This window comes from Pristis pectinata, chromosome 17, assembly GCF_009764475.1.
Source record: "Pristis pectinata isolate sPriPec2 chromosome 17, sPriPec2.1.pri, whole genome shotgun sequence".
NCBI classification, from domain to species: domain Eukaryota; kingdom Metazoa; phylum Chordata; class Chondrichthyes; order Rhinopristiformes; family Pristidae; genus Pristis; species Pristis pectinata.
Genome location: NC_067421.1, coordinates 36,632,179 through 36,645,122, shown reverse-complemented (window position 1 = coordinate 36,645,122; position 12,944 = coordinate 36,632,179). Strand labels below are relative to the sequence as shown.

The window sequence follows — 12,944 nt, the reverse complement described above, 5'->3', positions numbered from 1 at the left end:
CAGAGCTGGCAATTAACAGTGTAAATACCCTTTCAACGAGAATATTTATGTTCCTGTAATGCCACTTGACTGGACGGAGACAAAGGAAACTGTGAAGTCTCTTCCAACGGGCAGTAAATTACTGATAAATGGTTCTTAGAATTTAAATTTGGAAGAGTTTTCTAACTTTCTCTCCAAGTATTATTTCTCACTCAATCCAATCTTCAACTATTTCTGCACTTGATTTGACTTCAGTCTTCCTCTGTGTCACTTCTCTTCCTCAGTCCTTGCTTAAGGACAGAGAGTGTACTCAGAAGGGTCCTCGATTACATGATGCCCCTGTTAGACTGACATAAACTCTAACTGCCAGCAAGTTATGGGGGGAAAACATTGGCCAAGATCGATAGTAAAAGTGCAGCTAGAAGAAAGTGCCATGAGAATCCTGACTCAGGCAGATTCTGAGCTCGTGTTTTACCTCTCAACTATCCACGTACTTCACACTGGAGCCAATGCAACAGAAATGAAAGACTAGCATTTCAATAGCACCTTTTATGGATTCAGAAATTGCCAGGTGATTCACGATACTTATTCAATGTAGCCACTGTTGTAACATAGGAAAGGTAGCAGCAAATTTATACACAGCAAGCTCCCGCCAGTGGTATAATGATCGCAACCAGACAATTGGTTTTAGCGATATTAACTGAAGGGTAATTACAGGCCAAAGCACAGGGGCTTTTTGTCCACAGAATACTGTGGGAAATTCTGAGAAAATTGATGGTGTGCAGCTTATCAGCCTCACCAAATGTTAGCATTCCTGACAGTGTGGCTCTCCCTTGGTACTGCACTTTCATTCCATGTTCCTCTTTCTCGACCGTGACTTGAACCCAGAATCGGACTCAGAGTCAAGAGTGCGAGGCATCGAGCAGTGGCTGGCACACAAATTAACAGCAATTTATTTTGAAAATGTTTCTAATTTCAGTTTTTTTAGAACCATAGAGTCACACAATATAGACTCTTCAGCCCATCAAGTCCACACTAACGATCATCTATCCATTTACACTAATTATACACTAATCCCATTTCATTCTCCCCATATTCCCAGCAACTCCCCCCTCGCCCCCCCACCCCCCCCAGTTTCTACCGCTCACCTACACCCTAGTTGCAATTTACATTGGCCAATTAACCCACCAACCTGCATGTCTTTGGGATGGGAGAGGCATCTGGAGCACCCAGAGGAAACCCACGCAGTCACAGGGAGAACATACAAACTCCACATAAACAGCACCCCAGGACAAGATAGAACCTGGGCCTCAGGAACTGTAAGGCCTCAGCTCCACAAGCTATATCACTATGCTGCACCTACATATAAAAAGCAAACCTGCTTTTGTTCCTCTGGTATCTATGAGGATGGGTCATTGATGTAAAAAATTAACCCAGATGCAGCCTGACCTGCTGACAGTTTCTAACATACTCAGTTTTAATTCTTCTTCCAACATCAGCTACAACTTTTCCAATCCAATTGCCAACCAACTCTCTTCATTAACCATTGAAGCAAAAAGAGAAGCCACCTGCACCAGAAGGATTGGCTTGTGCATGCAACCCATCACCTAACAGTCCACTTTAATCACCCAACTAAGTTAAATTGTTACATTGCTTTATTATTGTCACATGTACTGAGGTACAGTAAAAAATCTTTGTTTTGCATGCCATCCATACAGATCATTTCATCATATCAGTACATTGAGGTAGTACAAGGGAAAACAATAACGGAATGCAGAATAAAGTGTTACAGTTACAGAGAAAGTGCAGTGCAGGCAGACGATAAGGCACAAGGTCATGATGAGGTAGATCGTGAGGTGAAGAGTCCACTTTATCGTACAAGAAGGTTCAATAGTCTTATAACAGCGGGATAGAAGTTGTCCTTGGACCTGGTGGTACGTGCTTTCAGGCTTTTGTATCTTCTGCCCGACGGGAGGGGGGAGAATAGAGAGTGTCCTGGGTGGGAAGTGTGTTTGATTATGTTGGCTGCTTTACTGAGGCAGTGAGAAGTGTAGACAGAGTCAATGCAGGTGAGGCTGGTTTCCATGATGTGCTGAACTGTGTCCACAACTCTCTGCAGTTTCTTGCGGTCTTGGGCAGAGCAGTTGCCATACCAAGCCGTGATGCATCTGGAAAGGATGCTTTCTATGGTGCATCGATAAAAGATGGTGAGGGTCAACAGGGACATGTCAAATTTTTTTAGCCTCCTGCAGGAGTAGAGATGCTGGTACATTTTCTTGGCCATGGTGTCTACCACTCTCCACATCTCCTCCTATCCACTGACACCATCGACCTCAGATCCTTGGGAACTTAGGACCAGCACTTGGCCATGGTGTCTACCACTCTCCACATCTCCTCCTATCCACTGACACCATCGACCTCAGATCCTTGGGAACTTAGGGGGGAGTCTTTTCTTTTTCAATCTTTTTACTAATTTTCAAATTAATACAGATTAATACATATAACATCGGTAATTATACATGTAATACAAAGAGATCGGGAGGACAATCATGACATATATAGACATAAAGAATAAAAAATATATTCTAGGCCCCATGGTTTCTTAGTAAACAAATATATTACAAAAAAAAATCAAAGAGAGAAAGAAAAAGATTTATTGTATAAAAAAATAGAAAAAAATTATAAGTAATAAAATGAAACAAATTTTAAAAAATATTTCAAAAGAAAAAAAAACTGGACTGATATTTCTTGGTGAACAAAGAGCATTATTATGTAGTCAACTCCGCTCCTCTAAGTTCAAAGATTATTGAAAAGGGATCTATATCATATGAAAACATTGAATGAATGGACTCCAAACTTCCTCAAATTTAAGCGAAGAATCAACAGTGCCACTCCTAATTTTTTTCTAAGTTTAAACATGATATAGTTTGAGAGAACCATTGAAAAGTAGTAGGGGGTATTGGATCCTTCCATTTAAACAAAATGGATTGCTTGACCATTAATGTAACAAAGGCAAGGGAGTCTTTTGATGCATTATTGCAGAGGGAGCTGCAAGGAATTTGCTTGCTGTGTGGATGCTTTAGTGCTTCCTGTTTTATTGATTTGATGTTAATTGTAATAAATGAATTCATTGTATAAATATTTTATGTACTGACTCTTTGTAATTTTGTTTTTAATACAGCTGGGCCTCCAGGCTGTCTGGGTTAATAAAAGATAAAAAGCAAACCTGTGTTAAGTTTTGTTCTGCTCTGGTCATCCTGCTTTGGTGTTAGCAGAGTCTCTGTGGGGAGCCCTCTGTCAGTTCTGTAGTCTGTCTCTGTAGGGAGATCTCTGTCTCTGTAGGGACCCCTCTGTCAGTACTGTGATGTCTCTGTAGGGAGATCTCTGTCAGTTCTGTAGTGTGTCTGTAGGAATATCTCTGTCTCTGTTTGGAGATCCCTGTCAGTTCTGTCGTCTCTGTCTCTGTAGGGAGCGCTCTGTCTCTGTAGGGAGATCTCTGTCAGTTCTGTGGTGTCTCTGTAGGAAGATCTCTGTCTCTGTAGGGAGATCTCTGTCAGTCCTGTGGTGTCTCTGTAGAGAGATCTCTGTCCATACTGTGGTATCTCTGTGGGGACTCCTCTGTCTCCGTGGAGAGATCTCTGTCAATGTCTCTGTGGGGAGCCCTCTGCCTCTGCTGGGAGATCTCTGTCAGTTCTGTGATGTCTCTGTAGGAAGATCTCTGTCTCTGTAGGGAGATCTCTGTCAGTACTGTGTTGTCTCTGTAGGGAGTCCTGTATCTGTAGAGAGATCTCTGTCAATGTCTCTGTGGGGACCCCTCTGTCTCTGTTGGGAGATCTCTGTCTCTGTAGGGAGATCTCTGTCTCTGTAGGGAGATCTCTGTCAGTTCTGTAGTGTCTATAGGGAGCTTTCTGTCAGTGGCATCTCAGCTCTCCAGAGCTCGAGTTCTCTGGTTCCAGTCTCCCTCTGGGGAGCTCTCTGGGAACAGAGGCAGAAGATTCCCACTCTTCTCCATTGATGTGTGCACTACAGTCCAAACTAATTCAACAGTGCAAGACTGAGGGAGTGCTGCACTGTCAGGTGTCCTGTCATTTGGATGAGATACTTTACTGCCCTCTCAAGGAGACGTAGCCTTGTTTCAGAGAAATGCAGACCAGTTATCCCTGGTGCCCTGGCCCACATTTATCCCTCAATCAATCCCATAAACACATCACTACATGTGGGACTGCTCTGTACCCAAGATGGCTTCAGTTTTTGTCACATAACAGTGATGTTTGATCCTATTGACTGAGGTCTTGACCACAGTAGCTGCAGGAAAGACACTTGCACTGGTGGGAAACCTGAAACCAGGAGGCATAGTCTCAAAGTAAGGGGTTTTCCAGGGACAAGGAGGAATTTCTTCTCTCAGAGGGATGTGAACCATTGGAATTCTGTATCTTCAGGTTTGAATCATTGAAAGCATTTGAAGCTGGGATAGTTCTTTTGGAATATCGGGGAGTCAAGGGTGATGGTGGACAGGTAGGAAAGTTGCAGCCAAGATTGGATCAGCCACAATTCTATTCAATAGTGGAGTAGTTTACAGGGACAACTGGCTCCCCCTGCTCTCACACTGTGTTTGGAATTACTCCATTAACTAAATAGCAATTTGGGATAACAGGTTCCATCCAATAGTTTGCATTTACATCAACCTATAATGTAGTGAAGAAAAACACAATGGGCTTCACAGGATTGCCAGGAGACGTTGTACACCAGAGAAAAGATTGATCACCCCCCTCACCTGGATACCAGCTCCAGCCCCACCCCTTCCCTCCACCTTTTTATACTGGCCATCATCCTCTCATTCCTCCCACTGGTTCCCCTCCCCACCTCTCTCCCTTTATTCCATCCTCTACCTTCTTCTCCTCTCAGATTCCATCATCTTCAGCCCTTTGTCCCTTCCACCGATCACCTCCCAGATACCGACATCATTCCCACTCTCCCCCCTCCCTCATCTGTTTGTCACCTCCCTTACCTGGATCCACTTATCACCTGCCAGCTCTTGCTCCACCCCATCCCTCCACCATTTATACTGACTATCTCTCCTCTATCATTCAGTCCAGATGAAGGGTCTCATCCCAAAACGTCGTCTGTCCATTTCCCTCCATTGATGCTGCCTGACCTGCTGGGTCCCTCTTGTGTGTTGCAAAAGATTGATCAAAGAGCCGGGGCTTAGGGAGAAAAGAGAGGCCAAGAGATTTTGAAAGGCAAGGAAGAGACAAAAAGGACTGGAGTGGGAATTTCAGAGCTTAAGGTCTTAGCAGCTGAACAGCCACTAATGGTGAAGCAATTAACCATAAAGATTTGGCTCCATCTTTAATGCTTTCTGCTCTTGAAAGAATGTTTTGCAAAATAAAATGTGAATGTTGCAGTTACATACAGAGAAACGCGCTGGTGCCAAGGTTGGGACATTTTGCTTTTGTGTAAAAATAGAACAAGGAAACGTTTACGAGACAGGTGACGGTGACCATTCCTACCACTAACACCAGGTGTTGGCAGGAACTGATCCTGCATGAATTGTGAATGTGTTTGCACAGATTCCAATCTCATGCCCTCATGCAGAGCAGAAACGTTGCACAGAAGCTAAAGCAAGCCAAAAGGGAAAAAAAAAAGATTCACTTAAATAACCAGGTTCTTTCCAGGAATAGGACCTGGCTGCAGTCCGAAGGTTGCTGAAAAATGCCTTGATTCTGTTCCTAATGTCCATTAGGAGGAAGAAATATGATAGGGTCAGTGCATTTTCCAATCTATAAATCCACAGAGCACCAGCTACTCCTTCAAATCTAAGTCTAATTGACAGTAATTCGGTGACCTATCACTAATGGGAGAGGAGCTTGTGGCTCAGTCCAAAATCCTACAAGGCATCCAACTTTGATAAATTTGGTAAGTTGGTTTATTATTGTCACATGTACTGAGGTACGGTGAAAAACTTTGTTTTGCATGCCATCCATACAGATCATTTTATTACAACAGCGCATTGAGGTAGTACAAGGGAAAACAATGACAGAGTGCAGAATGAAGTGTTACAGTTACAGAGAAAGTGTAGTGCAGGCAGACAATAAGGTACAAGGCCTTAACAAGGTAGATTGTGATGTCCAGAGTCCATCTTATTGTACTAGGGGGACCATTCAATAGTCTTATAACAGTGAGATAGAAGCTGTCCTTGTAGTACGTGCTTTCAGGCTTTTGTATCTTCTGCCCAATGGGAGGGGGGAGAAGAAAGAATGTCTGGGGTGGGAGGGGGTCTTTGATCATATTGGCTGCTTTATCAAGAGAGCGAAAAGTGTAGACAGAGCCAAGGAGGGGAGACTGGTTTCCATGATGTGCTGAGCTGTGTCCACAACTCTCTGCGGTTTCTTGCAGTCACAGCAGAGCAGTTGACACACCAAGCCATGATACATCCGGATAGGATACTAATGAGCAGAGTTATCCTGCTGGTAAATGCAGGATGGAGGGAGATGCAATTGACATTTAATGGAACAGGACGTGTGGAAGCTCACATGGGTCAATAACCTTGGCTCACTGACCTCTCAGGATGCTGGAAACTCTGCGTGACCCAATGGTGTCTCATGCCAATAACACAATCAACATGACGGCCGAATTTCTAACCCGGCGTTATTTTCCTGCACTCCCTCCATAACCTTTTGTTCCCTTAAAGTCCTGAAATCTGGCATCTCCATTAGGGTTGGCACAGTGACACCGCTGGTAGAGCCTCTGCCTCACCGCGCTAGAGACCCAAGTTCAATCCTGACCTCCGGTGCTGTCTGTGTGGAGTCTGCACGTTTTCCCTCTGACATATTTCTTTAGCCTAAGGATGTCAGAGGCATAAGAAGCATCCTTCAACCAAAAGAAGGTGGTTCAATTAACCAAAACAAAGATGGCTTATCCCTCAGAAGCAGAGACGAATGAGAGGGCTCGTTGCATTTAACACGACTGAACTGCAATCTCACTCAGTGGTGCTCCCAGACTAGCAGGGGTAGGACATGCCTTAGTGACACCAGATAGTGATAGGAACAATTACACTCCCCTGACTTCTGAAGATTTCTTTGTTCTGCTTGTATGTAAAAACAAAAGCTGTTGTTGCGAAAATGTTGCTGAAATTTCTTTTGCATGCTGTTGAAAACAGTTGAAATATTTTTCCTTGCTTGCTTTTAAGCTTCTATACCCTTCCTCTCTCAATTAGAGCTCTAACCTCTCATATTTTTTTATGATGCAGAGGAACTCATTTGGCCCATTGAGTTTGTGCTGACTCGAGAAGTAATCTCATTCCCCCAGTAGTTCTCTCTCTAACCTATTCTCCCCACATTCCCATCAACTCCTCCCAGATTCTACCACTCACCTACACCTTAGGGGCGATTTACAGTGGCCAATTAAACTACCGACCCACAAACCTTTGGGATGTGGGAGGAAACTGGAGCGTCCAGGGGAAACCCTCGCAGTCAGAGGGAAAATGTGCAGACTCCACACAGACAGCACCGGAGGTCAGGATTGAACCTGGGTCTCTGGCGCTGTGAGGCAGCGGCACTACCAGCTGCGCCACTGTGCCAACCCTAATGGAGAAGCCAGGATGATGCAGGGAAATAGCTAGATTTCAGGACTTTAAGTGAATAAAAGGTTACAGAGGGAGTGCAGGAAAATAGCGCCGGGTTAGAAGTTCAGCCATCATTTTGATAAGGAGCATGGCGGATTCCCAAGACCAAACGGCCGGCTCCTGCTTGCTTCTCTTATATTCCTATTGACCCTGGAGGCTGGAAGATGTAGATGATTGACAGCATTCACCTCTGACATTTCCCGTCCCCTCTGACCTTCCCACCTGGTAGGCTGAGCTGCTGGAATCCTAGGTTGTCAAAACCATGCAGTGTCACTGCATGGTGCCCAGCTCAATGAGCTGTAACATTGTTCCTCCAGCAGTGTCTCATCTTGATGCATCATGTTTGCAGAGTATAGGCTATCCATTTGTCTAACATATAATCAAATACAATTTCACTGAAGCAAAACAAGTATATTTTGTTCTGTAGTGTGGGTGCAATAAAGAATGGGTCAAAATCAATTCTGAAACATAATGTGACACAATTGCACTAAATTTCCTGGGCAGAAACAACATAATAAAAAATAGCTCTCGTTTATTTAATGCTATTAATACAACACCATTTGAAGCTGCTAACATCTCAGAACAGAGGGCAGAAAGCTTGCTTCAAGGATTGTCCTGAAGATGGAAAGGGAGGCTCAGGGAAGGAACTTGGACCTTTGGGCCTCCGCAGGTGAGGGGACGGTTGTCAGTGGTGGAGTGGGTGAATTTCGAGGAGAAGCAAGAGGCTGGGATGTGTTAGCAATTGGTAGTTGGTATATTATTGTCACCGAGATACAGTGAAAGACTTTGCATGCCATTCGTACAGATCATTTCAAAACACAAGCATGTTGAGGTAGTACAAAAGGAAAAGCAATAACAAAGTGCTGAATTGCAGTTACAGAGAAAGTGCAGCGCAGGTAGACAATAAGATGCAAGGACTACGACGTGGTAGATTGTGAGATCAAGAGCAGAGAATTGTGGACACAGCCCAGCGTGTTATGGAAACCAGCCTCCCCTCCATGGACTCTGTCTTTACCTCTCGCTGCCTTGGTGAACCAGCCAGCATAATCAAAGACCCCACCCACCCAGGTCATTCTCTCTTCTTTTCTGTCAGGTAGAAGATACAGGAGCCTGAGGGCACCTACCACCAGGCTCAAGGACAGCTTCTATCCCACTGTGATAAGAATATTGAACAGTTCCCTTACTTGTTGAGATGGACTCTTGACCTCACAATCTACCTTGTTGTCACCTTGCACCTTATTGTCTACCTGCACTGCACTTCCTCTGTAGCTGTGACACTTTACTCTGTACTGTTATTGTTCTTACCTGTACTACCTCAATGCACTCTGTACTAACTTATGTAACTTCACAGTGTAATGAATTGATCTGTATGATCGGTATGCAAGACAATAATAAACCAATACCAATAGTAACACAAGAGGTCCGTTCAAGAGTCTTATAAGCTGTCCTTGAGTCTGCTGGTGCGTGTTTTCAAACTTTTGTATCTTCTGCCCAATGGAGGGGGGAGAAGAGAGAATGTCCAGGGTGGGTGGGGTCTTTGATTATGTTGGCTGCTTTACCAAGGCAGTGGGAAGTGTAGGCAGAGTCCATGGAGGGGAGGCTGGTTTCCATGATGTGCTGAGTACAGTTGGGGGAGATTACAGGGTCACTGGGGGGTAAGGTCACGGAGGAATCTGAGGTCAAGGGCTATCATTATGTTGATGGATAGAAACCAGGGTGGAAGACAGACGTCTCTGTGTTTTCTTGTCTTTTTGTCTCACTAGGGGCCTCAAGGGGGCCACCCAGTGCAAGGCAAACTTTACAGGGATCATAGGTCAGGTTTTATTGGTAGTTTTGTGATGTCATCTTCAGCAAGGGCAAGAACCCCCGCATGGTCCGGCTGCCCACCTACCCTCATATATCCATCCTAAAACTGAGATGAACCTTTGAGCAAATGGAAGGTACATCTACTGACGAAGCCCAACAACACCTTCCTGTGGAGTTCAGGGCTCTTTGATGTATTGAGAAAACATTTAAAGAAGCTTCAGCTGGAACTGCCTTTTATACTTCTGAAGAACTCAAGAATAACTTTTCAAGTAGAGTCTTTGTTGAAGCAACCAGGAGCCAATTTGTGCACAGCAAGCTCCCATAAGCAGAAATGCAATGAAAAAACAGTGCTCGTTGATGCAGAGGGGTCAAAATATTAACCAGTTCATATTGAAATAGAACTTGAACAAATAAAGAGTGTTTTGGTTAAATTTTAGACGAACAAGATGGTATCACCTATGAAGTACCAGCATTTCAGAACTGCTAGCCTGGATTACATGCTTTTCCCAAGGCCGGGTTTGAACTCATAACCAGCTTGATTCAGACAGTTCCCTTGTCTGGGACTTATACTTCACATTTCATGTTTTTATGAGAGTCAAGAAAGTTCCGAGAAGGAACTCCAGAATTTAGGAGCCAGGCCATCGGATTGATGAGGATTGGGAACGCATCGGAGTGCAAAACTGGTGAAGCCCAGAGGGTTGTTGCAGTCGTGGGTGTGAGGTCATCTCTCCATTGTTATTAGTTTGGAACATCAGGAGGGGCTAAAAGGAAAAATCTGCTTGATTCTATTTCTCCTGTGCCAGGAAAATTGTCTTGCTGCACCCTCTTTAACCAGAAACATTTGTTATTAGGATGTTCTGACTTGCCTGTGTCAGAGGCTCCTGAGTTAGAATGTCTGAAATATTTTCTGGAGAGAGAAAGAAGAGCAAGCAAGCAAAGAGACCATGGAGACAAAACTTATTTAGTCAGCCAGGAATCAACACACAATAAAATAGGGATTTAGATTTGATTAAATGTTTGCTCCTTCTCATACACTTCCTCCTCTTTCCTTGACAGGGTTTGAAATGCTGATTTAATTCCTGTATAAATTTATGCAGAATATTACTGGTGACCCAATAGGTCAACTTTATGTTCAGTGAGGTAAAGGATATGAATTGTACCCATTTACAGCAAGCGCTCCCAGGCCAGAATACGCATCCTTAATTGGATGAGTAGAGACAAATCATTGGAGGAAGGTATAAGGGGTATGTCGGGGTAAGTTTTTTATGCAGAGAGTGGTGGGTGCGTGGAACGCACTGCCGGCAGAGGTTGTGGGGGCAGATACATTAGGGACACTTAAGAGACTCTTAGAATGATAGAGAAATGGAGGACTATGTGGGAGGGAAGGGTTAGATAGATCTTAGAGCAGGATAAAATGTTGGCATAACATTGTGGGCCAAAGCACCTGTACTGTGCTGTAATGTTCTCTGTTCTATTGAAGGCTGCACTTACAATACACCCTTGCAGTTCTATGGTTCTCTACAGCTGTGGTAACAGTGCAGTGCAGCCTTAATCTGGTGTTAAATCATACATAGAACATAGAACAGTACAGTACGGGAACAGGCCCTTCGGCCCACAATGTCTGTACTGAACATGATGACAAATTAAACTAAATCTCTTCAGCCTGCACATGATCTATATCCCTCCATTCCCTGCCTATTCATGTGTCGATCTAACAGCCTCTTAAATGCCACAATTGTATCTACCTCCACCACTTCTCCTGGGAGCACAGTCCAGGCACCTACCACTCTTAGCATAAAAAACTTGCCCTGCCCATCTCTTTTAAATTTACCCCCTCTCACCTTAAATGCATGCCATAGTCTGCTTCTAGGACGTAGCTAGACAAAGTGCACTCCCTTTCACTCTTCTCTGCTGTGGAATTGAATTTGGCTGTAACAAATTGCATTTATATAGTGCCTTTAACATAGTAAAACTTTGCAAGGGGCATAATAGGAACATTTTGATCCCATTCGATATGAGTGGGTATTGAGATAAATGCTTAGTCAAAGAGATAGGTTTTAAGGAGTGTCTTAAAGGAGAAACTTCTCCATCCTAGATGGCTGGGGAGGCTCAGTTGCTATGTATATTCAGGACAACGATTGATAGATTCTGACTATCGAGAATGTCATGGTGTTCGTGGTTAGTGTAGGAACATGGTGGTGAGTGAGAGATCAACTATTATCTTATTGAACGTCAGAGTAGGAATGAGTCAGAGTATTAATTACTGAAGTTGGGACATTATGTGGCAGATGGACAAGACATTGATGAGACTGTACTTGGAGTACTGTGTACAGTTTTGGTCACCCTGTTTTAGGAAAGACGGCATTAAACTGAAAAGAGTGCAGAGAAGATTTATGAGGATGCTGCCAGGACTCGAGGGCCTGAGTTATAGGGAGAGGTTGGGCAGGCTAGGACTTTATTCCTTGCAACGCAGGATATTGAGGGGTAATCTTATAGAAATACATAAAATCATGAGAGGTGTAGATAGGGTGATCACACATTGTATTTTTCCAAAGGAAGGAAAAAAGCTCCAGTGGCGCAATGGGTTAGCGCACGGTACTTATACAGCAGTATCAGAGTGAGCAATGCCGAGGTTGTGAGTTCAAGCCTCACCTGGAGCACATATTTTACTGGCACCCTAAAGGGGGTCATCTGCAAATTCCACTGACTGTAAATCCTACCCCACGTACCTTCTAGGCAGGCACGGCAGTGCAGCGGTTAGCGTAACGCTATTACAGCACCAGCAACCCGGGTTCAATTCCGGCTGCTGTCTGTAAGGAGTTTGTATGTTCTCCCCGTGTCTGCGTGGGGGTGCTCCGGTTCATAGAACATAGAACATTACAGCACAGTACAGGCCCTTCGGCCCACAATGTTGTGCCAACATTTTATCCTGCTCTAAGACCTCCTTCCCACATTTCCTCCCACATTCCAAAGACGTACAGGTTAGGAAGTTGTGGGCATGCTATGTTGGCGCTGGAATCATGGCGACACTTGCAGGCTGCCCCCTGAACACACTATGCAAAAGATGCATTTCACTGTATGTTTTGATGTACATGTGACTAATAAAGAGATTTTATCTTATCTTAAAGTCTAGAGGGCATAGGTTCAAGGTGAGAGGTGAAAGGTTTAAGAGGGACCGGAGGGGAAACTTCTTCATGCAGAGGGTGGTGTTGTTATTGTACCTACCTCAACCCCTTCCTACAGAGGAAGTGGTTGAGGCAGGTACAATAACAACATTTAAAAGACAGTTGGATAAGTACATGGATAGGAGGGGTTCAGAGGGAAATGGGCCAAATGTGGGCAAATGGGCCTAGTTTGGTGGGCACCATGGTTGGCATGGATGAGTTGGGCAGAAGGGCCTGTTTCCATGCTGTATTACTCTATAACTCCATGATGGCCTACTCCTGCTCCTGTATCTTATATTTTATGTTTTCATGAGAGTCAAAAAGGTTTTGAGAAGGAACTCCAGAACTTAGGAGCCAGGTCACAGAACAAT

The 12,944-nt window shown here is 44.2% G+C and overlaps 1 non-coding gene across 1 annotated transcript; it reads left to right on the top strand.

The window, feature by feature from the left end:
- Positions 1-11,975: 11,975 nt before the first annotated feature.
- On the top strand, positions 11,976-12,069 carry trnai-uau (transfer RNA isoleucine (anticodon UAU)). Its single transcript has 2 exons — positions 11,976-12,013; positions 12,034-12,069. It is a non-coding gene; the product is annotated as a tRNA-Ile (tRNA).
- Positions 12,070-12,944: the final 875 nt, after the last annotated feature.